Here is a 24246-nt window from a genome sequence, read left to right on the forward strand (position 1 = left end):
GAATCTGTTGTCAAGTAGGGGAGACAGTTAACGAAATGAACCTCTGTGCAAGGGCTTTACCTGGGTCCTCTAGGTGCACAGTGAAGGGAGTTTCCGTCAGACAGGAGTGAAGCAAAAGGGGAGGGCACGGGAGCAAGGAAGCTTCCTACAGGAGGTGATTCTCAGGCTGAAGTTGGAAGGATAAGTAAGAGTTAGATAGGGCTTCCTTGGTGGTGCAGTGGTTGAGAGTCTGCCTGCTGAGGCAGGGGACACGGGTTCGTGCCCCAGACCGGGAAGATCCCACATGCCGCGGAGTGGCTGGGCCCGTGAGCCATGGCCGCTGAGCCTGCGTGTCCGGAGCCTGTGCTCCGCAACGGGAGAGGCCACAACAGTGAGAGGCCCGCGTACCGCAAAAAAAAAAAAAAAAAAAAAAAAAAGTTACGTAGACTAAGAAAGGCAGACAGGCATTTCAGGCATGAGGAAACAAGGCTGTGGTCATGGGGGTGTTATAAAGAGTTTTTTTAAGGCTGATGAGGAAAGAAAGAGACAGACAGAGTCAAAGTCATAGACAGGCAGATTTTAATTGAGAATAACATTCAACTTGAATGATCTTTTATTTTAAGATTTGATGTTTTTCTTCAGAACTTTAGGGGTGGGGGACAGGTTAAGTTAGAACTGTCCCTGGTAGTGGTGAGGCTGATAGATTTGGAAGAGGGTGGCATAGTGAAGGCAGGACAGGGGAGGAAATTAGGAGGCCTGCAGTGATACCAGTGTATTACTCAGGATAGGATAGGTTTTACTGCGGCTGCAAACAGCCCCAGGATCCTAACAGGTTAAAGAAATAAAGGTTTATTTTTGGTTTACACTACCTGTCCATTCACAGGTTGGCTGGAAGCTCTGCTCATCACTGTCACTCAGGCTCACAAAATGTTCTGGAACATTGCCAGTTGCCATGATAGTGAAGAGCTTTTCAGGGCTTTGCACTGACAATGCAATGCTTGGCCTCTAAGTAGCTCATGTCACTTGTCTCAAGACATTGGTCAGAGCTGGTCACGTCACTCACTCAACCACAGGAGCCAGGAAAAGCAGTCCTTCCATGGAACAGCATGAATGCTGGTGCAGATTTGGTTCCTTAGGAAGCAGACTCTGAAACAGAGATTAACAAGCAGGAAGTTTACTGGAGAGTGCTGTGAGGATCAACACTGTAGAAGGGAATAGAAAGAAGTAGGACTGAGCAGAGGGAGAAATTGGGTGACAGTTCAGGCTCAGCAAAGACCTCAGCTGACCTCACAGGTAGCCCCGAAACTGAGACTTGTCCCCAGTTGGAACAAGAGGGCTGGATTTCCCCCCAACCTTCATCAAGCCATCATTAGAGATGGGCTGCCCTTGTATAAGCGGTGTGACCTTGAAGTAGGCAGCTCTCTTTAAGGAACAGCAGTTCCCAGAGGGGCTAAGAGCTCAAAAAAATCCAGGCAGCTGATGGAATAAGTCTGGGCAGCTCCTCACACAGCATCTTCTACAAATGTCTGCCCAACAGGTATTCACATCAAAGCCTGGACTGCAGCAGGGCCAGCGGGAAGGAAGTAGAGTAAGGATTGCATTGATGTGAAGGATGTAGGATCCAGCTTTAAAACATGGCCTGACAATCAGGGCGGTCTCCCAGCTGGATCCTACATTCTGTTGAAGGAATTGAGCAACCATAGAGTCAGTTACTAGTAGCAACACATACAGAAGGAAGCAAAGACTTGGTTGATAAATGACATATGAGTCCACCTATCACTGAGGAAATTCGTCTTCTACATTTCCAGGTAACCAAAGACTAGGATTTTATGGCAGGAACTTGGGATGCTCAGATACCCCCAAATGAGAAAGAAAACTATCTTAATGTTTGAGTCCATCACTTGGCATAAATAAATTTCTAAAAGACTGTATGATTTAAGATCAACAGATCAGTCTCAGGATCTCTAAAAAGCATTTTTGAACCTTTGTCGTACAGCTTGAAAAACACCAAGTTAAGAATAGACTCTCCTGCCTTGTCAAGTTGGTGTTTGTTTTTCTCCTTCTGTCTTTTCTTGGTGGAGCTGCACCGTGAAATAACTTCCCGTGCGTCCCTACTTACATTTATTCTGAAAGTTATATTTGTGATGTCCAATTTGGTTGTTATGGAAAAGTGTGAATGATCAATTGGGATAAACAAATTGAAATTAATATCCATAAGTAATTACATACATGTGTGTGTATAGGTACATACAGAAAAGATTAAAATTCTGGCATCCTTGAAATAAACTTTTGCCATGAAAGAGGCTGGTAAATATGGTAAATTAAATAGTACCGTTTTCCCCTAATGTCCTGATCATTTTTAGTTTCTTGAATTTTGTGTTTGGGCAAAGCGCATTGCTTAAATAACTATTTTCTCCTTAACTAGGGCTTTTATATAGTCTTAGTGTCTTGACTTGACTAATAGCTGCTAATTATTAAGTAACTGCTTTGTGCTGTGTCTTGTGCTTGGCACTTTACATGTATTATCTTTTTTTTTTTTTTTTTTTTTTTTGCGGTACGCGGGCCTCTCACTGTTGTGGCCTCTCCCGTTGCGGAGCACAGGCTCCGGACGCGCAGGCTCAGCAGCCATGGCTCACGGACCTAGCCGATCGGTGGCATGTGGGATCTTCCCAGACCCGTGTCCCCTGCATCGGCAGGCGGACTCTCAACCACTACGCCACCAGGGAAGCCCTGTATTATCTTTTTTTAAGAAAGATATCATTTGGGAAAGATATCAATATACAAAAATATAAAGGATAATATAGGTAAAAACCCATGCACCCACCACTCACTTTTAAGGCATCTCAACATTTTGCCATGTTTGCTCCAGATACTTTTTTTGTAATATAATAAAATTTTACAGAATCAGTTGAAACCACCTTTATACTTCTCCTTTCTCCCTAAAAATAGTCCTGTTCTGAAATTCGTGTTTTTCATTCCCAGGCATATTTTCATCATTTTGCCACATGTGTTTGTATCTATAAACGATATATATTATTTTTGTGTCTGTAAAATTTATTTAAGGATGTGTCATTCTGCTACCTTATTTTTCTCTCAATAGGCTTTTGGGATTTATCTCTAAAGTCTTTTTTTTTTTTTTTTTTTTTGCGGTACGTGGGCCTCTCACTGCTGTGGCCTCTCCCATTGCGGAGCACAGGCTCCAGACGTGCAGGCTCAGCGGCCATGGCTCACGGGCCCAGCCACTCTGCGGCCTGTGGGATCTTCCCGGACCGGGGCATGAACCCGTGTCCCCTGCATCGGCAGGCAGACTCTCAACCAGTGCGCCACCAGGGAAGCCCTCTAAAGTCATTTTAACCCTTATATTCCATTGCATTAAACATACCAATCTCTTGTTGATGGGCATTTAGGTTGCTTACAAATTTTCAGTGGCCCAAAATACTACACTGAAATTTTTGTATTTGTCTCTTTGTGCTTGTGAGCAAGAACTTCTCTAGGGCAGCGGTCCCCAACCTTTCTGGCACCAGGGACCGGTTTCATGGAAGATACTTTTTCCACGGACCTGCAGGGTGGATGGTTCGGGATGACTCAAGCCCATTACATTTATTGTACACTTTATTTCTATTACTATTACATTGTAATATATGATGAAATAACTATACAACTCACCGTAATGCAGAATCAGTGGGAGCCCTGAGCTTGTTTTCACTTGCCACTCACTGATAGGGTTTTGATATGAGTCTGCAAGCAATTGATTTATTACGGTCTCTGTGCAGTCAGACCTCTCTGCTAATGATAATCTGCATTTGCAGCCACTCCTCAGCGCTAGCATCGCTGCCTCAGCTCCACCTCAGATCATCAGGCATTAGATTCTCATAAGGAGCGCACAACCTGGATCCCTCACATGCGCAGTTCACAGTAGGGTTCACGTTCTTATGAGAATCTAATGCTGCCGCTGAGCTGACAGGAGGCAGGGCTCAGGTGGTAATGCGAGCGATGGGGAGCAGCTGTAAATACAGATGAAGCTTCGCTCGCTCACCTCCTGCTGTGTGGCCCGGTTCCTAACAGGCCACGGACTGGTAGCAGTCCCGGGGGTTGAGGACCCCTGCTCTAGGGTATATACTAAAAGGGAGACTTGCTAGGTTTTTAGCTTTATTAGATGTTGTGCCTTATTTCTGTCCTTATAATAACTCTTCAAAATGATATCATAAATCCCACTTTATTGGTTTTGTATACTTATTAGCTAATAAAATATGATGCTGGAATTTGAACAGAGCTCTAGCTGACTCCAGTGCTTAGCCTCTTGCCACTGACTTGCTGCTTTATTTATTAAAGAGATACATAAAGATAGTATCTCATTTATTCACTTATTTGCTCAATCAACATTGGGTGAAAACATAGCTGAGTGCTTAAAAATGAAGTCTATAAACTTCCTGAATTCAAATCCTAACTCACCTTTTGTTAGCCATGTGAGTTCTCTGAGGTTTTTCTCATTAAATTTTTTCTGCTATAAAATACAGTTAATTATGGAACTCCCTTAAAGAGTTATGCTTCTGGGATTGTTATAAAAATCAAGTGCCCTAATGTTTAAAAGCACTGAAAACAGTGTTAGATATATGTGTGGATGGATGGATGGATGCTTGGATGGATGGGTGGATGGACAAAGGGGTGGATGGACGGACAGATGGGCAGATGGTTGGATGGATAGATTAATGGGTGGATTGATGGTTGGATGGATGGATGAATCCCTCATGAATAATTATCTTCATCTGTGCCGTGCTCTACCATTTATGCATATGCATAACCTTTGGAGCTTCTAAAATCTGCAGAAGCCTTGTCTCCTCCTTCCTCCCCTCCCCTCTGGATTAAGAACTATAATCTAATGTAGCAAGCAGGAAAGGGGCCCACTGACCACTGCACAGAGACATTGTACTCACGTGGTTTCATGGCACAGCATTTTATCAGGAGACTCTGGCATCCTAATGCTGTTGTCTTTTTGGTTTATTCTGTAAAAGCAAAGATTCTCACAACTGTTTAGTTGTTTTATTTCTGTCTCTCCAACAGAAAGCCATTAAACTTTCTCCCTCTCTACCCTGAGCCCCACTCCGTAAGAGCCCTAGACTCTCATGTATAAAGGGCCTGGGTCTCCACTGACTGCTGTCTTTCTCATCTGTATAAGCTCTCTTCTGATATGACTCCTAAATTTGCAACTGCTAAGGAGACCCTGTTATTATAGGCATCGTGCTACCCTTGGGTAATGTAGCCAGCAAATATTTTTACAGGAATTAGTCAGTCTCATTAAACTTTGATTAGATGCTTATTAGCTAAGAGAGAAAAGAGCCTTGACAAAATAGGGAAATAGAATGGGCTTTAGTCAGTTGGACCTGGGTTACAAATCAAGGCTTCATCACTTACCAGCTGTGTGACCTTGAGCCACGCTATTTAATTGCTCTGAGCTTGTTTCTTATACGAAAGATAAAATAAGATCTACATTTTAGGTTTGGTGTAAAAGTTAGAAATAACATGGATTGAGAAAAGGTAAACATTTGGATCCCTTCACAAAGTTGATCCTAAGCCTAAAGTTATCATGCTAGTTGTGGTAAGTGCAAATTGTGACCAGGAATTAAGCCCAAACACCCACTTTTACTAGCTGTGTGACATGGGCAAGTTACATGATCTCTTTGTGCCTCCTTTTCTCGCATATGTGATGGGGATGGTAATAGTGCCTGCCTCTCAGGGTTGTTGAGAGGACAACACAAGATCATGTAATAATGGTCTCACTAGGGTGCCTGGCTCACAGTCAGCAGTTAAGAAGTGTCATTTCTACCTAATGAATATTTTCTATGTTGTCAGACATAGTGCTAAGCATTTTTTTTCAGCCGTGCAGCACGGCTTGTGGGATCTTAGTTCCCCGACCAGAGATCGAACCCGGCCCCTTAGCAGTGAAAGCGCTGCGTCCTAACCACTGAATTCCCTATTCCCTAAGCATTTCATTTTTACCATTTCATTTAGTTCTCCTAACAACGACATGAAATAGGTACTATGAAACCCATTTGGCAGATGTGGAAATTGTTTAGCGCTGTCAAGTCACTTAGCTGAGTGCAAAGATGGGGAGCTCAGATCTCTGTAAATCCAAATTCCATTCCCTCAGCCGTTGCATGGAATGGGCTTAGTTTGCAAACCATTCAGCCTCTTCCTTTTCTACATTTGCCTTCATGGAGTCCTTCCTAGGACTTTCCCAGTCTCTAATCTCTGCCTCTACCAAAACCTGTAGCCAGAGCAGGTATTAATAAACTCACTGAGACTGAATAACTAGTGCCATTTTCCCTCTATAGTCTATTCCCGACCCAGCCTCCAGAGCGATTTTGTTAAAAGTAAGTCAGATCGTGTCATTGTCCCGTTCAGAACCCTCTAATGACTTCTCGACTCAGAAAAAGCCAGTCTCACTGAACCTACCAGACCCTGTGTAATTGGCATCCCCTTCTCTGGGTTCCTCCACCACCTACCCGCAGCAAACATGCTCAACTTCTTGTCTTTTTATTATTAATAGTATTAGTACTAGCATTATATTCACTGTATTTGTTTATTTGTTTACTGTGGTGCAATTTGACATGTAACGTTATATTGGTTTCAAATGTACAGCATAGGCTTCCCTGGTGGCGCAGTGGTTGAGGGTCCGCCTGCCGATGCAGGGGACACGGGTTTGTGCCCCAGTCCGGGAAGATCCCGCATGCTGTGGAGCGGCTGGGCCTGTGGTCCATGGCTGCTGAGCCTGCGCGTCTGGAGCCTGTGCTCCGCAACGGGAGAGGCCACAACAGTGAGAGGCCCGCGTACCGCAAAAAAAAAAAAAAAAAAAAAAAAAAAATGTACAGCATAATGATTAGATATTTGTATATATTGTGAAATGATCACAACACGTCTAGTTAACATCCATCACCTCACGTCGTTACAAATATTCTTTTCTTGTGATAAGAGCTTTTAAGATCTACTCTCTTAGCAACTTTCGAATATACAATGCAGTATTATTAACTATAGTTGTCATGTGGTACATTACAGCCCCGTGACTTATTTATTTTATAACAGGAAGTTTGTACCTTTTGATCCCCTTCACCCATTTCACCCACCCTCCAACCCCGCCCTGGCAACCACTAATCCGTTCCTGTGTCTGTGAGCTGCGTCAACCTCTGGTCTCAACTTCCAACATTCTTTTTCTCTCTTAAGTGTCCTCCAGCAGCGCTGACCTCTTTGCTGTTCCTTCAACCCCGCCAAGCACATTCCAACCTCAGAGCCTTTGCCCTTGGCGTTTTCTCTGCCTATAATGTTGTCACCCAGAGGTTCCTGTGGCGTGCTTTCCCCCCCTCACTCCCTGCAGGTCTTTCTTCAGATACCATCCAAACAGAGAGGCCACCCCTGACTGCTCTCGTATCCTGCTTTATTCTTTTCTGCAACCCCATCACCACCTGACGTTAGGAATTTATTTGCTTATGTGCTTATTGTGCTTCCCCGACCAGAAGGTTAGCTGAAGGCATGCAGAAGCTTTGCTTTGTTCACTGTGGTATCCTCAGTGCTGGAACCTAATACTCCTTCGGAAATAGTTCTTGACCAAATGAACAAAGGGATCTGCTTTACGTTTTAAGACGCTCGCTCTAGCCACTGTGAAGGGACTGGTGCGGAAGGGGTAAGAGCAGTTAGGCTCTTTCTCATGACCAGCTGAGGGACGATGGGAGACCTGGGCTGGAGTGGTGGCCACATATGCTGTAGGAAGACCCGAAGAATTTAGAGGAGGAGGAAGCAGCAGGAAGGAGACTCTGTCCAAGGAGAATGTTTAGGGCTTCCCTGGTGGCGCAGTGGTTGAGAGTCCGTCTGCCAATGCAGGGGACGCGGGTTCGTGCCCCGGTCCGGGAAGATCCCAGATGCCGCGGAGGGGCTGGGCCCATGAGTTTGGCCGCTGGGCCTGCGCGTCCGGAGCCTGTGCTCTGCAACGGGAGAGGCCACAGCGGTGAGAGGCCCGTGTATCGCAAACAAACAAACAAACAAAGAGAATGTTTATAGTCTATGAAGTTTTGGAAACATCCAGGACAAAGCCATGTGTGTTGAAATGTATTTGTGTGTATGTGTTTATTCTTTTTCATTAGGGAAAATAGCCGCAAGCCAGTGTGAGTTGATTGAGAATACATTGTTCTCTGTTCTCTGACAGCCATTTCATTAAGGAAGTAGCATTGCAGAGAGCAGAACAGATTATTTCCTCCAGTTCCTGTAAAACGGGCTCAGTCAGGGACCCCAGCTTCTGTGTACAGCCAGCTGCAGGTCCCTGCCTGTGCCCAGCCCAGGGTGGGGAAGTTGGCAGTTTCTGTAGTTCTTGTTAGCTCTTACTGTCAAGTGATCACTGTTTCCTGTGCCCAGCCCTGTGGTTAAGCTCTGGAAGGTGCCCTCTTTGGCCTGACTGATGCTGACAGACGTTTCAGACCTCTGGCTTTCTCTTCGTGGCACTCTGTGGATGTCGATTTTCATTCTGACCCTGTCTCAGGTCATTTCCATCCCCTGGAGCTAAGGATGGAAGGACCCTTTGGATTTGCCTGGATTCTTGGGGGGAAAATTTTTTTTTCTTTCTGGTCTTCGTTAGTGTTTAATTAAAAGCTTGCTTTCCCTAAGTCTTTGGCTGTGTCCAGGCTTTTTAAAATTCTGCAAGCACAGACAATATAAAGAGAATTTGACCCTTTGAGTTACAAGAGCTGGTTATTGTGTCTAATTATCAACCTCAAATGATGACAGAATCATAATCTTCTAGAACAAAAAGGAATACGAGGCATTTTTCAAATATTTCCTGAAGACAAAGTACATTTACTTTCAATAAATAGTCCAATACCAGTTTTTCAATGAAATTAATGTTTAAATTTGAAACAATTTGGTTCAGGATATGAAGAATCCTAAGCATCCGCTCATAGTATTTAGATTTTGGGAGGTTTTCCTTCCTTAAGATTTTTATATATTAATCTTTCTAGGTATTGATGCCAGATATAGTTCCAGCCGAGCTCATAAGATTTTTGCTCTCAAATTCTTTTTGGAAATGAGATTTTTTTAGTGAATGTGTTTTTCCTTTAATAAACTTCAGAAGCCAACTCTGAGTTTCAAAAAAAAATGTTTTTGAGATATCAGTGCCAGAGTCTGAACAGTGCCATTTATTCACCAGCAAGTTGCATCAGTTTAATTTTTCTTCAGGCTCAAACATTACATTAGGTTACAAATATAGCAAAAGTTTGCCACACCTTTATGCTGTATACTGTGTGTTATAAGTACATCAAATTTAATTATATCCTTTTCTTTTTTTCTCCCTCTTTTTTTTTTTTTGGTGTATTTTCTCTGAGCTAAATAGGTCACATTTAAATGTATAAATAAATTACATATAGACATATATATGTGTGTGCATATATATGTATATATGAGAATATATAAATACACATACATATATGTGCATGTGTGTATATATATGTATATGCATATATGTATATTACTGTATCTGAAGTTTTTCCAGAAAATAAAACCATTAGCCAACATATTTACCAAACATCACTTTTTTTCCCCAATCTTCAAGATCACTTCTAAAGTTATATTATGACCCTGAAGTAATTAGCCAGTACCAATAATATGTTAGGTTCTGTAGTAGATTGTATTCTTCAGGAAATTACTGTCAATTTTGATGAAGTTCAGCAGATGAAAGCTTGGTCAACAACTTCATCTGTTACCCTTAGTTTAAAAAAGAAGAAAATAGGGCCTCCCTGGTGGCGCAGTGGTTGAGAGTCCACCTGCCGAGGCAGGGGACATGGGTTCGTGCCCCGGTCCGGGAAGATCTCACATGCCGTGGAGCGGCTGGGCCTGTGAGCCATGGCCGCTGAGCCTGCGCGTCCAGAGCCTGTGGTCCGCAGCGGGAGAGGCCACAACAGTGAGAGGCCCGCGTACCGCAAAAAAAAAAAAAAAGAAGAAAATAGAAAACCAGAGAACTGGTCATGTGTAGAAGCTCCTGGTCACCTCCTGGCTCGGCTCAGCTCACTGGTCTGTGAAATGGGGCCATGGCATGGGCTGTCACACTGGAGGGTACTGGGTGTTAAGTAGACAGCAGTAGAGCAAATTACTCAAAGTGGAACTCTTGCCCCCTCCCCTTCCCCAGCAGCTACATCCAAAAAGGAGGACAAGGCGGCTGGTTAAGGAATTGAGGGACCTGTGAGGAAAAAGATGGAGGGAGCAGCCTGGGAAACAGCTGCCTTCCTCAGCCCAAGCAGCTTCACTCATTATTTACAAATATTAATGCCATCGGTCTGTTTTAATAGAACTTGTAATGAGATGAACAGCTTTATCTATTTCCTTTTGAGTGATTTGCACATACTCTTTGGGAGGTAAGGATGTTGGAGCCAGATGGATATGAGCTCTAATCCTGTGCCTCAGCCCTCACTGGCTGTGTGACCCAGAGCGCGATGCCTCATTCCTTTGAGCCTCATATTCTCAGCTATGAAATGGGAACATAATATTTCATCATACTGCAGCCAGGTTTAAGTGAAACGATGCCCTGTGACTGCTCAGAATGGTGTCTGGGACATGACAAGAACTCAATACACTGTAGTTTAAGGAAAAGGCCCTGGTTACTAAAATAGGCCAAAAAAGAAAAGGAAAAATCTTAGAAATGGGAGGCTCACTTCCTCTCGCGTCTACAGGAAGTTATCTAAAATAAGGATAAGAGAAGAGATGGACATTTTGAAGCAGAAGAATTAAATTATAACCTGGTAAATTGTTACAACCTTTCCGTAGGACAGTTTAGTTGTATCCAGTCAAAATGTAAGATATGTGCCCTCGTTGACCAAACATTTCCATTTCAGGAAGTCATCTTGAGGACACGATGGTATATGTGTAAGGATTTTCACAGCAGCATAATCTGAAATAGCTAGCCAGTGAAGACATGAATAAGAGAATGATTAATTAAATAATAGTCCTTCCAAAGCATGGGATTCTATGACATCAGTAGGAAAAGTGAAGTAGACCTATACATCACAGCCCCCCCAAAATTGTCATCGACCTATTTTGGGGTAAAAATAAACACAAAAGGCAGAACAATATACAGGATGTGTGTGTGTATATATGTGTGTGTATGTCTATAGAGACAGAAAGGCACAAATAAATGCAAGAAGTGTGTGTATATGTTCCTGTACATGGGAGAACAGGGTTGGAAATACATATACCAAGCCATTAATAATGTTTACCCCTGGGATATGTAAGTGGACGAAGAGAAAGGTGTCTACTTCTTTTACTTTAATAATTCTGAATTTAAATCGTTTATGGCAAGGATATATGTAACTTTTATAATTTTGTAAAACTTCCTATTTAAAACATTTGATCTGGGGCTTCCCTGGTGGCACAGTGGTTAAGAATCTGCCTGCCAATGCAGGGGACACAGGTTCAAGCCCTGGTCCAGGAAGTTCCCACATGCTGTGGAGCAGCTAAGCCCGTGCGCCACAACTACTGAGCCTGCGTGCCACAACTCCTGAAGCCCTCATGCCTAGAGCCCGTGCTCCGCAACAAGAGAAGCCACCACAATGAGAAGCCCGCGCACTGCAATGTAGAGTAGCCCTCACTCACTGCAACAAGAGAAAGCCCGCGCACGGCAACGAAGACCCAATGAAGCCAAAATAAATAAATAAATAAATTTATTTAAAACAAAAACATTTGATCCAGGCTGTTGGGTAGAGTATTTCTGGAGAACAGGGATCTGTCTAATGTAACCTTGTGTCGCAGCACCCGGCATGTAGCAGTGTCTCTCCATGTGTTTATCTAGTGTGTCTATTTAATAATGACCATTAGTTATTATTGATGTGATTACTATTAAATAAAAAGCAATATTTGTGTTCCTTGGAGAACCATAGAGTTTTTTATCATTAAAATAACATAAGTCCATAAATTTAATTGTTATAGAAATGCATGGCTTAAAAGTGAGTCTTTTATCAATGGTATATATTCACCGAATACTTTCTAAACATATAGTGACTTACATATTACATTAATATAAATTTTTACAGAGGTGAGATCATTCTATACATATTAGTTTGAAATGTATTTACTTATACATTTTAGATGGTGATCTACCTCTGTTTTCATAACTGCTGTGTATTTGATGGTATGAATGTATCAATTAATTTCGGTAATCCCCTATTAATAGACATTTAGGTTGTTTCCAAAACTTTACTAAGACCAATGTTACCATGAACATCCTTATATGCAAAACGTTTGTGGGAGGATTTCTGTAAGATACATACCTTATTTGGAAGGAACTTGGATTTCCAAAAAGGTTGTACCAATTTCTGATGCCACTGAGTGAACAAGAATCCTTCTTTTCCATACCATGGCCAACAACTTTTGATTTATACCATGGTGCTAGCAAAAAATTTATATTTTATATCTGTTTTCATTTTATCTCCTTAATTAGTGGAGCTGTCTGCTTTTCATAAGCTTCTTAAGGGCTCTGATGCTTGGAACACTGGAACTGTACTTGCCTGAGAGCATCAGGGAAAGCATATTTTGCATTTCATCACAGTATAAATTAGTTTGCATGCTTTAGAGCAAATTTTAGTCTCTTAGAAAATGTTTGTCCTCTCACAGTGATATGGAATTTCCTTGTGTAGTTAAAGTAAGTTTATGTAGAGCATTGCTGGTTGAAATCCAAGTATCATAAAGATAGATTTTCATATAGTCTCTCTGCCATGTACTAAAGTCTTAAGATTTACAAATAGCTCAGAATAGTTATTTCTTTTTGCATTCATTATACTCTTTGGTTTCAAACTATGGTGTCCCCAAGTACTATTTAGTAGATTTCGAAAATCTTGTTTTATCTCGTCTGTAAACATTCTCAACTTCATTTAGATAAGCTTGAAAGTGATCACCAAGGCTTTATTATTTTTTTAAACAAGGGATAAAGCTTAGGGCAGGAGAACAGAACACTGCACCATTTATTTTCTCTTTTTTGCCTTTTCTCTTTTGAATGCCCAAGGACTTCAAGCTTATTTGGCCCTCTAAATCCGTATTTATTAAGTTAAATATAATTTAGCCAGAGTTGAATTGTTTCAGTGAGATTTCATAGCCACAAGCGACTATGAAACTGTCATTTGTCTCATTTCGGGAGGCACCAGAACTGATTACTTGGGAGATGATTGAAACTGCAAGTCCTGTTAATGTCATGGTTATTTGAGAGATTGCACCTTGAGGGTGAGGATGGGTTGACCTGCAGATTTGTTTGTGTATAGACTTTCACCAGGGGCAGCCTAACTCAGAGTTAAATTGGAATTGCTACAGGAAACCCCTCAAAGAGGGCTTTTGTCGTGTGTTAGCTGGCCAGCGCTCACCACTGGCGTTCTGTTAGCTCCCCGACTCCCTTCTGGAGGTGCCCACCAGGCAGATGGCAAAAAGGCAGGTCCCCGTGCAGGCTTCCTACCATGGCCACCAGGGGAGCCAGATCTTCCTGTCTGCCCCTGTTCCATCTAGTGGGCAGGCTTGAGGTCTCAACCAGGCTTGTGATACCTCTGTGCTCCTGCACTCCGAGTTTTGAGCTAGAGGAGGGAACGTTTGCAAGTAAGAACCATCAAAGCAGCAGTGGGGGCGGGACACAGACAAGACATTCGTTGTATGACATGGTGTCAGCTGTGTCTGCTCCCTTATGGGTGGGTTCTCTTGTTTCCTGTTCATTTTCTAAGCCTGCTTCCAGGAGCCATTATTTTCCTTCTTCCATCCTGAGAGGCCTTATTTGGCTCAGGGATCAATATCACCTCCCATGTGACTTAGGAATATCCTGGTAGGTCTCTAAGCCAGTGCTTCCCAGCATTTTTCATGTTGTAGCGTGCATACAAGATGCTAGTACCTGTATGGTACACAGGGTAAATGTATATGAGGCTGCTCAGAGCTTGAGGTGACCATTTGCAGGATCTAAGGCTGCCTTGAGGGCTGAGAGGGCCAATAGTTCAGGATACTCTATTGCCTGTTATATCCACACATTGGTTGTGAAGCTGTGGTCAAAGTTAATCATGTGGCCTTATTCCTCTTGCCAGTGATTGGTTTAGGGTAAACACATGACCTAGCTCTGGCCAATGGGGTGCAATTTGCTGGTGCATTTCTTTTTTTTTTTTTTTTTTTTAGTTTATTTTTGGCTGCATTGGGTCTTCGTTGCTACACACGGGACTTCTCTAGTTGCAGTGAGTGGGAGCTACTCTTCGTTGCTGTGTGCGGGTTTCTCATTGAGGTGGCTTCTCTTGTTGTGGAGCACGGGCTCTAGGTGCATGGGCTTCAGTAGTTGTGGCACAGGGGCTTAGTTGCTCTGCGGCATGTGGGATCTTCCTGGACCAGGGCTTGAACCCGTGTCACCTGCATTGACAGGTGGATTCTTAACCACTGTGCCACCAGGGAAGCCCTGATATATTTCTTGAAAGACTCTCTTTACTCTTAAAAAGAGACATAGAAGAAAGAGATGATCCTTCTTTTGGAGTAGGGATGCAGAAGAGCTTACGAGTCAGAAGCCCTGAGCCCTGGAGCTAGACTGTCTAGTTTCAGATCCTGCATCTGCTGCTTCCTAGCTATGTGACTTCCTGTAAGTTACTTAACCTCTCTGTGCTTCATTTTTCTCATCATCTGTAAAATAAAGTTAATAATATTCCCTACCTCAAAGGTATTATTGGATATATCTTTATAAAGTATAGGAACAGCATCTGGTGTATATTAAGTACTATGTAAGTGTTTGCTATTATTAATTTGCAATTATCATCCAAACCTATACCCATGTAAAAAAAAAGTCACTTAAACACGGGTGCTTCTAGCACTACACAGTCACTAAAATGGCTAAATTAAGAAGCTCTATAATACTAAGTGTTGGCAAAGACCTCTCATACATTACTGATGGAAGTGTAAAATTGTGTAGTCTTTTGGGAAACTGGCAGTTTCTTAAAAAATTAAACATGCTTCCACCCCATGATCTATTAGCTCCACTGCTATGTATTTATTCAAGAGAAATGAAAACTTATGTACATACATACATACTCACATACAAACACACAGATAAACACACACACACAAACCTTGTAAACGAATGTTCATAACATATTTCTTTATAATACCCACAAACTGAAAATAGCTCAGATTTCCATTAACAGGAGAGTAGATAAATAACCTCTAGTATATTCATGCAATGGAATACCTACTCAGCAATAAAAAATGAATTAACTGCAAATATATCCAGCACCCTGAATGAATTTCAGAAACATTTTGCTCAGTGAAAGAACATTCATCAAAGAATCCATAGTCTATAATTCAATTCATATGATGTTCTAGAACAGGAAAAACTAACCTATGATAATAGAAATCTGAACAGTGGTTGCTTATGGGGGATGGGGAAACATTGGCAGAGGCAATTGGCAGAATATTCTGGAAATATTTTTTATCTTGGTAGGGGTGTGGATAATATAGGTGTACACATTTGTCAAAATTCGTCAAATTTTCACACTTAAAGGATGTATATTTTACTATTTATAACTATTTTTTAAATGAAACAAAAAGCAATAGCAGACTGTGTAGCAATAGCAATAGCTGTGTAGGTCTTGGAAAGTATCAATAAACATACAAGATGAGCATCTTTTCATCCCATGTAGCAAGAAAGATATCAAAAACTGTGAGAGTCATGTCAAAAGGACATAGCAGTTGACTTGAAGAATCTCCCATTGGCCAGTATGGGACAATTTGAACATCACTAAGGACAACAATTTTAATAGATTGAAACACATATAATATATTTAAATTCATGAGTTTATAAATACTTTAAAAACCAACTTGGCCACCATTGGAAGTGCCAACTCACTATTTTGAAAACTGGTAAATAATGGTGAAGAATCAAGCATTTGTTGCGTTTTCTTTATGAATTGTACCACTAGGTAACCCATTAGTAGATGAGAGGAAATTTCACACTACAGAAATATTCTGGCTCAAAGTAAAGGGTGATAGAATTGGAAAGTCATCATGTTGCAACCCTTAGTCAATTAAATGATCTAGCTATTGAACTAACATTACAAAAAGAGACAGCCCTAATGAGAAAACACAGATTGGTGACCCATGAGACAATCTTGCCCAAAAAAGATCTAACTGGAATCTGATCAAGCCTTCAGACTCAATCAACCTACAGGAAATATGGTGGACAAAGGACCATATTAAATGACACCAGAGAGGTGTAATCAGCAGAACTCAGGTGGCAGGAGAAATGGCAGGATAAACAGCCCTGTTTCTTCAGCAAATAAATTGCAATGAGAGAGAGAAAGAGAGAGGAGAGAAAAAGAGAGGGAGAAGATGAATGGAAGGGGAACTTACAGATTAACAGAGACCTAAGAGAAATAACAACAAATTGCAAAATGTAGACATTTTGGATCTTGATTCAAACAAACTTGAAAAAAACACATTCATAAGACAATTGGAAATTTGAACACTAACTGCATATCTGCTGATATTAATGAATATTGTTTTAGGTAATTGGGGTTGTCTTTTAAAAGAGTCCTTAGCTGTTATATTGAAATATTTACAGATGAAATTATTTGAAGTCTTAATTTTCTCCAAAGTAATACGTACAGAAGGACAGAAAGTGGATGAGAATATTAATAAAACAAGATTAGCCATGTGTTATAACTGTTGAAATTGGGTGATGGATACACGGAAGTTCATTATACCCATCTGTCAACTTTTTGTAAGGGCTTGAAATTTTCCACCATAAAAAGTTCTGTTTCGATTTCAAAGGAACACAAAGGGAGAGAAAAGGGGGAAAACCAAAGCAAACCAAAAACAAAAAAACAAAAAACAGATTCTGCAGAAATACAGGAAGGAAATCTAACAGCATGTTGTTAACCCCTGGATGCATTTCTCATTGTCTGCAAAAGCCGAATAAGAAGGCAGTTTAAGACTGAAAGCCCCGGGTTCGAATCCTGTTCTTCTGCACCCAGTTGGGGGGACTTCCGTTACCAGATCTTTTGAGCTTCTGTCTCTCATCTGTAAAATAGAGATGAACAAGTACCCACTTCATAGGGTTGCTTACAGGATAAAAGAAGAATCTGTGTAAAGCACAGGGCGTAGTACCTGGTACCAGTCAGCACTCGATAAATTTGGGTTGTTGAGTATTAGTTTATTGCATGTGACATTTAAAACAGAAGATAAAACAATGAATATATGCACTTTACAATGAATGTTGGAGCATTTTTGATGACTTCTGAACTTCCAAAGCCTTTTTCTGTTCATATTTCCAAACACAGGGGTGAGATTAGATTTTACAATGTCCATCGCCTGAAAAGCTGCACGTGCCTTATGTAAAAACCAAGTCAAAACTCATGGCACTCATCTTGTGAAACAGAAAGGAGCCCCCTACAAATGCCTACTTTTCTCCTTAACTTGTTCACCTCTGTTTTTCTGTTTTGGGTTAGGAAAGCAAGAGAATCCGCCTAGAACAAGAAACTTCCCTCTTTTTCTGCCTGAAGGGGAATGTGAATAACGGACTTTTCCATCAGGGTTGTTTTTCCTGGACATGGTGTGCCCCCTCCAACTGCTCAAGCATGTGATCCTGAAGGAGACCTTAAATAAACTTCAAATGTTCCTTACCGCTCAGCAGTGCTGTCCCAATTCTAGTAAATTATGAATTTGTTTTCTGTATTTGGTGTTCTTCCTTTTTGAACAGAAGTTCTATTCATTCAGAATATGAGTTGAGAGATTTCCATGTGCCACATGTTATAGCCCCAAACAAGGCAGAAATGGTCCTGAACTCGTCCCCCAGATATCCACATGGCTGGCTCCTTTTTTTTTTTTTTGGCCATGACCAGGGATTGAACCTGGTCCATGGCAGTGAAAGCGCCAAATCCTAACCACTAGACCACCAGGGAACTCCCCTGGCTGGCTCCTTCTTAATCTCCAGTCCCTCCATCCCTCTTCATCACACCCTCCTGTTTTAGTTTCTTCACAGGTCTTAACCCTCACCTGGAATTACCTTATTTATTAATTAATTTATTTTTTATTTCTTGCCCCCCTCTGGAGTCTCTCCTTTACATCACTGTTTCCCCACCACCTAGCCTAGTACCCAGCAGAACCAGCTACATAATTGGTAGGACCCAGTGCAGACTGAACATGTGGGACCCCTTGTTCAAAATGTATTAAGAATTACAAGACAGCAGAGCATTAAACAAGGTTGGTGCCCTTCTGAGCGTGGGATCCTGTGGGACTCTGCAGGTCTTACAGCCATTATTATTAGGCACCCCCAAAACAGTTATTGGAATGAATGCAGATCTAAGAAAAACCATCAGGGCCCCAAGGAGCGCTGGCATCCAGATTGATAAAAGATTGAAAACAGGAACCAGCATGTGTGGAAAAGGGATGCATGATTCGTCAGCTGCAGGGTTGACTGTGAGGCGAAAAGTAAGAAGATTGCTGTGCTCACCTTGAGAAACACCGAGTCTAGGCTGTAAATCCCTCGAGGGTCAGGACCATACTGTTTTCACCTTTGATTTCCCTTGCAGGGCTTCTGCACGTCCGTGGTGCTCCATGAATATTTGGAAAGAACCAAATTGGTTCTAGAAGTAGAATTAGAGAAGGATGAGGAGTTACAAAAGAAATATTCTTTTCTTTAATGCAAACCTCACTAAATTTAGGAGATGAGCTGGTCTTTAAGTTTGTCCTTTGAGTTTATGACAAGTGGTTCAGAGCTGTGCTCAGCCATCAGAGTTTTGGAAAACTGCAGTACGTTGTGTTGGGATTTTATGGTGTGTCTGGCATTCATTTGGTATATGAAGTGTTCTATGATGAAAGTGATAGTTTTGTGATAAATGCGAAGCTTCTTGTAAAGATTCCTAAGACTGTATTTCTTTAAAAATCTGGTCTACACTTTCACATATTTTCCCCAAAAATGATGGACCTATTCCCTTTGTCCCACTTCCAGGATGGTGAAAGCTTCCAGAAAGTCACCATATACGTATCCAAACTCACCAGTCAGTGATCAGCGAATTGTGTCACACTTTGCACTTTATAGGCATAATTTCACATATGCCCATCTTTCATTTGGACCTATTCCGGAGATATAATTTCATTTTCTTTTTTTCCCCCTTTTTAAAAAAATGTATTTCATTGAAGTATAGTTGATTTACAATGTTGTGTTAATTTCTGCGGGGGGAGGGTTTGTTTTTTTTTTCATTTTCAATGGGACTCCATAACAGGGCTCCCTGAGTCTGCATTCTTGGATCCCAGGTTAAGCCCTGCCCTGTGTCTGACTGCCCAGCAAGAGCTATTTGGAAGAGCAGTGGTTTCAGGTTGGATGTAGAGTGAGATTTTCTGCTATTCCTGTGTGGGCCTTTCTATGCCAGTTCTGAAGGACCTCTTCCTAACTAATGCACTGACCACAGAGCTCCTATCTGATGCCCCAGTGCTGCAGGAACTATCCTTTTACCCAAGGCTGAATCCTTGGCCTCCCCATGTCTTTGTACCCCGCCCAGCTCCCCAATTCTGCGTCGATAATCATTCAACTTGTTAAACAGTATTGGTCAGCTGATAAAGGGTATCTGATTCCAGTTACCCTGTCTCCCATGAACTGCTGTATTAGATAGGACCTTTCTGTTTGCAAACCAATCTTTAAAAAATTTAAATTAGCTTAAGTAGAAATAGAAATTATAGTGATTCAGACAGTCATTGGAGTCTGTCTCTCTACAGCACTTCTGTCTGGCCTGAAGTACTCTGGTACCCCAGGCTCTCATCCCAACAGCTTTTTAACTCCAGAACAAAGACAAACACACTTCTTCCCTCATCCCTATAACTAGGGAATATTGGGGCCGGGTATTTTTGTTGGTTATTCCTGAATCACATGTTAATTATCCCTTGATATAGGGGCCTGAGGTTAGCTTACCCTAATGATTTGGATGGTGCCCTCATAGAAAAGCTGGGATCTGTGATTAGAAAAAGTGAAACAGACTTTGGATGGGCAAAAACAACAGGTAACTTACTCTGATCATCTAGTTTTCATCCTCCCGTGTGCTCCCACGACCATACCCTGACCTTGCCCCAACCCTGTATTTGGTCTGTCAGGTCACTTCACCTGGTTCTTCGTGTTGGCCTTGATCTCCTAGTTTTAGCCCATTCTGTTGCCTCGATTCTGAAACTATTTATCAAAATTCTGATTGTCCCTCGACAGTGAAAAGTTCTTACCTTACAATTGGAAATGTCACACTAGTTTTCTCAGTAGGCTATTCAACCTTGTGAGAAAAGTGACCCTTTAATGAGTTTTTCCTGCTATATATACCTAAATAGAAGATTCCCTCAAATATAAAGTCACTCATCTTCCCACTAAGAAGATTCAAAACCAGTGTTTTAGGCCAACCTGAATGTATAAAAATTTAGCAATGTAGGGCTTCCCTGGTGGCGCAGTGGTTGAGAGTCCGCCTGCCGATGCAGGGGACATGGGTTCGTGCCGCAGTCGGGGAAGATCCCACATGCCGCGGAGCGGCTAGGCCCACGAGCCATGGCCGCTGAGCCTGCGCATCCGGAGCCTGTGCTCCACAACAGGAGAGGCCACAACAGTGAGAGGCTTGCGTACCACAAAAAAAAAAAAAAAAAATTTAGCAATGTAGATGAAATAGTCCAGTATTTACTTCTAATATTTAAGATCATTTGTCCTATGGATTAATAATTTGGGTGATTGCTGTCTTGCACTTTCCCTCTTTATGAAGTAATTTTTTTCAGCCTCTCCACATGCATCTGTGTGTTGGCCCTGAAACAAAAGTCCCTCTTTAAATCATCCTTCTAGCTTACCCAAGCAGAGCATCTTTGCTTCTGCCTAAGTTGTTTGAGCTACAGAACTTGTTCTTTTTTTTTTTATTGAAGTCTAGTTGATTTACAATGTTGTGTTAGTTTCTGGTGTACAGCAAAGTGATTCAGTTATAAATATACATATTCTTTTTCATACTCTTTTCCATTATGGTTTATTACAGGATAATGAATATAGTTCCCTGCGCTATACAATAGGACCTCGGGTTGTTTATCCATTCTGTATATAATAGTTTGCATCTGCTAATCCCAAACTCCCAATCCATCCTTCCCAATCCCCCCACAACCTTGGCAACCACAAGTGTGTTCTATGTCTGTGAGTCTGTTTCTATTTCATAGATAAGTTCATTTGTGTCATATTTTAAATTCCACATATAAGTGATATCATATGATATTTGTCTTTCTCTTTCTGACTTACTTTGCTCAGTATAATAATCTCTAGGTCCATCCATGTAGCTGCAAATGGCATTATTTCATTCTTTTTTATGGCTGAGTAATTTTGCATTTTATATATGTACCACATCTTTATCCATTCATATGTCCATGGACATTTAGTTTGGCTCTTGTAAATAATACAGCACTTTTCAATCTCCATATATGATACTTCACTGGGAGTATTATTGCATGACTTTTCCCCCCCCTTTTTCATTCATCCTAGAGGTGTATATGCACGGTCTTCCAGCATAACCACCTACTGCGTGGCCTTTTAAAGTAATGTTTGGAACTTCTCTGGTGGCGCAGGTGTTAAGACTCAGCATTCCCAATGCAGAGGGCCCAGGTTTTATCCCTGGTTGGGGGACTAGATCCCACATGCATGCTGCAACTAAGAGCTTGCGTGCCACAACTAAGGAGCACGAGTGCCACAAATAAGGAGCCCACTTGCTGCAACTAAGGAGCCCATGTGCTGCAACTAAGACCCGGCACAACCAAATAAATAAATAAAAATTATAAAAAATAAAGTAATATTTAAGTAACTTGTTTGCTCTGACATTCAACCCCTCCACTTGTGAAGTCACATGCCTATAATAATTACCTAATCTGTATTAACTTCTTTGCCACCTTTTCTACTGATTTCATCAAGTGATCTTTATAAGCATACAAACTTGTTATTGAATGAGGCTGTTTCAAGGTATTGTGTCTTCCCCTGACAGTATGTTGTAGTTCAAAGGAATTGGAGTCTTTGAAAGGACTTGAAGATAAAGCTACTCTCTCATTTTTGAGGGATAAGGGATTTTGGTAGGGGGGAGGGCACCTCACCTTTTGTTTAAATACATGATATATGTCTATCTGCCAGGCACATTCTTTGTGCTTTGTATGCACGATCTCATTTAATTCCTCCAACACCCCTAATAAGACAGGGATTTTTATCCCTATATACTAAGGAGGAAATGGATTCTCAGAGAGGTCAAGTAACTTTCCCAAGAACATACAGCTACAAAATGCCAGGTTTGTCTGGCTCTAGAACACATGTTCTTAACCATACCACACACTTGCACAAAAATCCAGAAGATTCTTTTTTCAGGTGGGAAAAACATGGTACCATGTCACAGGGTCTTACTTAGCCATTCTAGAATTAATAAGTGGTTTTATTATTTTTACTGGATTTTATATATTTTTCTCTCTGCTTTACTTTGAAGTGTAATGGATTTTGATTATTCCCTATCCATTGAGCAATTTCAGTAGTAATGATTTAGTTAAATGCAAATGATGAAATAAATCCTTTCTCGAGACCAAAGTCATCCTACCAAGATTTTCTGTTTGTGGCTAGCATCACTGAAGCTGACTGATCTTACGAAGTTGGTCCTGTGGAATTCTGAGTTTCCTTCTCAGTGTAAAAGCTATTGGTGTAAAATGGCTGTGGGTAGCACAGTTAAGTGTTATTTCTGTTTGTATTCATTAAGTTCAGAATGTGTAAAGATTGAAGAGCCAAAACTGAAGTTTGGATTCCTAGATGCCATAGCCCATCTCTGAATTATTATCCAATGCAGATCATGCATTATCAGTAAACAGCATTTCATCATGTGTTTTAAACATGTTATGAAGAAAAGCTTTAGGTGGCCAAAAAAAAGCAGAAATTTTGGGTTGTTGGGTTTTTTTTCTCCCATTGCTCTCCTGACTCATGTTGAAAGCCTTTTGTTTCTAATCAAAGCAACAAACGGTAAGGTCATTTCCTTGTGATTATATGGCAGCGGAAGGCGTCGGGGTTTTTAGGTCCCTACTTCCACCAGCTTGTATTTGGAGAAAACACACACACACACACACACATCACACACACACACACATCACAAGTGCCTAATATATGTGTCCTTTGTCCTGCCCGTTCTCTCCGGTCCCTTTAAATGAGCCGAGACCATGGTTCGGAGGTAAGAACAATTTCTCTTATAATCTTTTGACTACAGACAGTATAATGGTGCTTCTTGAGCTCTTCCTGGCATTTCTTAGTGAATTGAGGGCAGATTTTAATGTCATACGGGGGGGTGGACGAACTTAAGGACTAATAGTTCAGAACCCAACTTGCAAAAAAGGAAACTCCAAGAAATGTTTGTCTTTGCTCTTTTCAAAGAGTTATTCCTTCTCCAAAAGAGTTGCATCTGCTCCAGTTTGATACCACAGTGAAGATCGTCCTTAAGGCTCATCTTTCGGAGGGTTTTCCTGTCATTGTTTGAAATGTTATCTCTGTTCCCTTAAAAGTCCTAAAAGGCTCATTTCTTATTTTTTTATTTCAGAACTTTGGTAATTATTGTTGCAGTGTATAATACCACCTCTCCGCTTCCCCCTAACCCCATCCCACTACCATTCTCTTTCTTCTCTTTTTTTTTTTCTTTTTTTTTTTTTTTAAGTTTTAAAGACTTGAGCCCTTTTATGGACGTGGAAAGGACAGGGCAAGGGCAGGAACGGTGTCAGTAAGCAGCATGAAAATGCTTTGAGATTTGCAGTTGTTAATCATCTCGTCAACACAGTGTATTTGGAGCCTTCTCTATTTCTGTGAGCATTTGGCAGGAAAGATCCTGTGCAGGACTAGAACTCATTAGTAACTTTTCTAAAAGGACCTTTTAATGTACGTCCTGTCTTGCCTCGAGACAGAAGCAGGAAAATTGAATTCCGTCCCTCAGTCTAGTTTATGAGGACTTTATGTGACCAGAATTCAACGGCTCAAGGTAGAGACCTGAGAAATGCCATCTTTGGGGATGGCTATCAATTAATTCATAAAACCTTTATGATTTGTCAAAGGAAGTCCTACAATCTAATTAAAAGGGAAGCATTTTTTTTTTCTTTCTCCCTTGTGATGTGGTTATGCGAAACTCATAATGTCCAATTCTGTGTGTCCATTTTTTTCTCCTCATGGGTAGGTGTTGGAGATGGAGGAGGGGAGGAAAAGCTGGGTAGACTTCAGAAAACAAAGGAAATTGTCTCATC

At 41.3% G+C, this 24246-nt stretch overlaps 1 protein-coding gene across 9 annotated transcripts in view; it reads left to right on the top strand.

Moving 5' to 3' along the window:
- Positions 1-24246, top strand: part of FRMD4B (FERM domain containing 4B) — a 322972-nt gene that overhangs the window by 149034 nt on the left and 149692 nt on the right. The window contains exon 1 of one of the 9 annotated variants that reach the window (XM_082637920.1): positions 23173-23192. The exons of the other annotated variants lie outside the window; for them this stretch is intronic. The gene's annotated coding sequence lies outside the window, so the exon portion shown is untranslated. Of the gene's footprint in view, positions 1-23172; positions 23193-24246 lie in introns of those variants that run through there. 9 annotated transcript variants of the gene reach the window in all.

This window comes from Mesoplodon mirus (genome assembly GCF_964341445.2).
Source record: "Mesoplodon mirus genome assembly, chromosome: 12".
Classification (NCBI taxonomy): Eukaryota; Metazoa; Chordata; class Mammalia; order Artiodactyla; family Ziphiidae; genus Mesoplodon; species Mesoplodon mirus.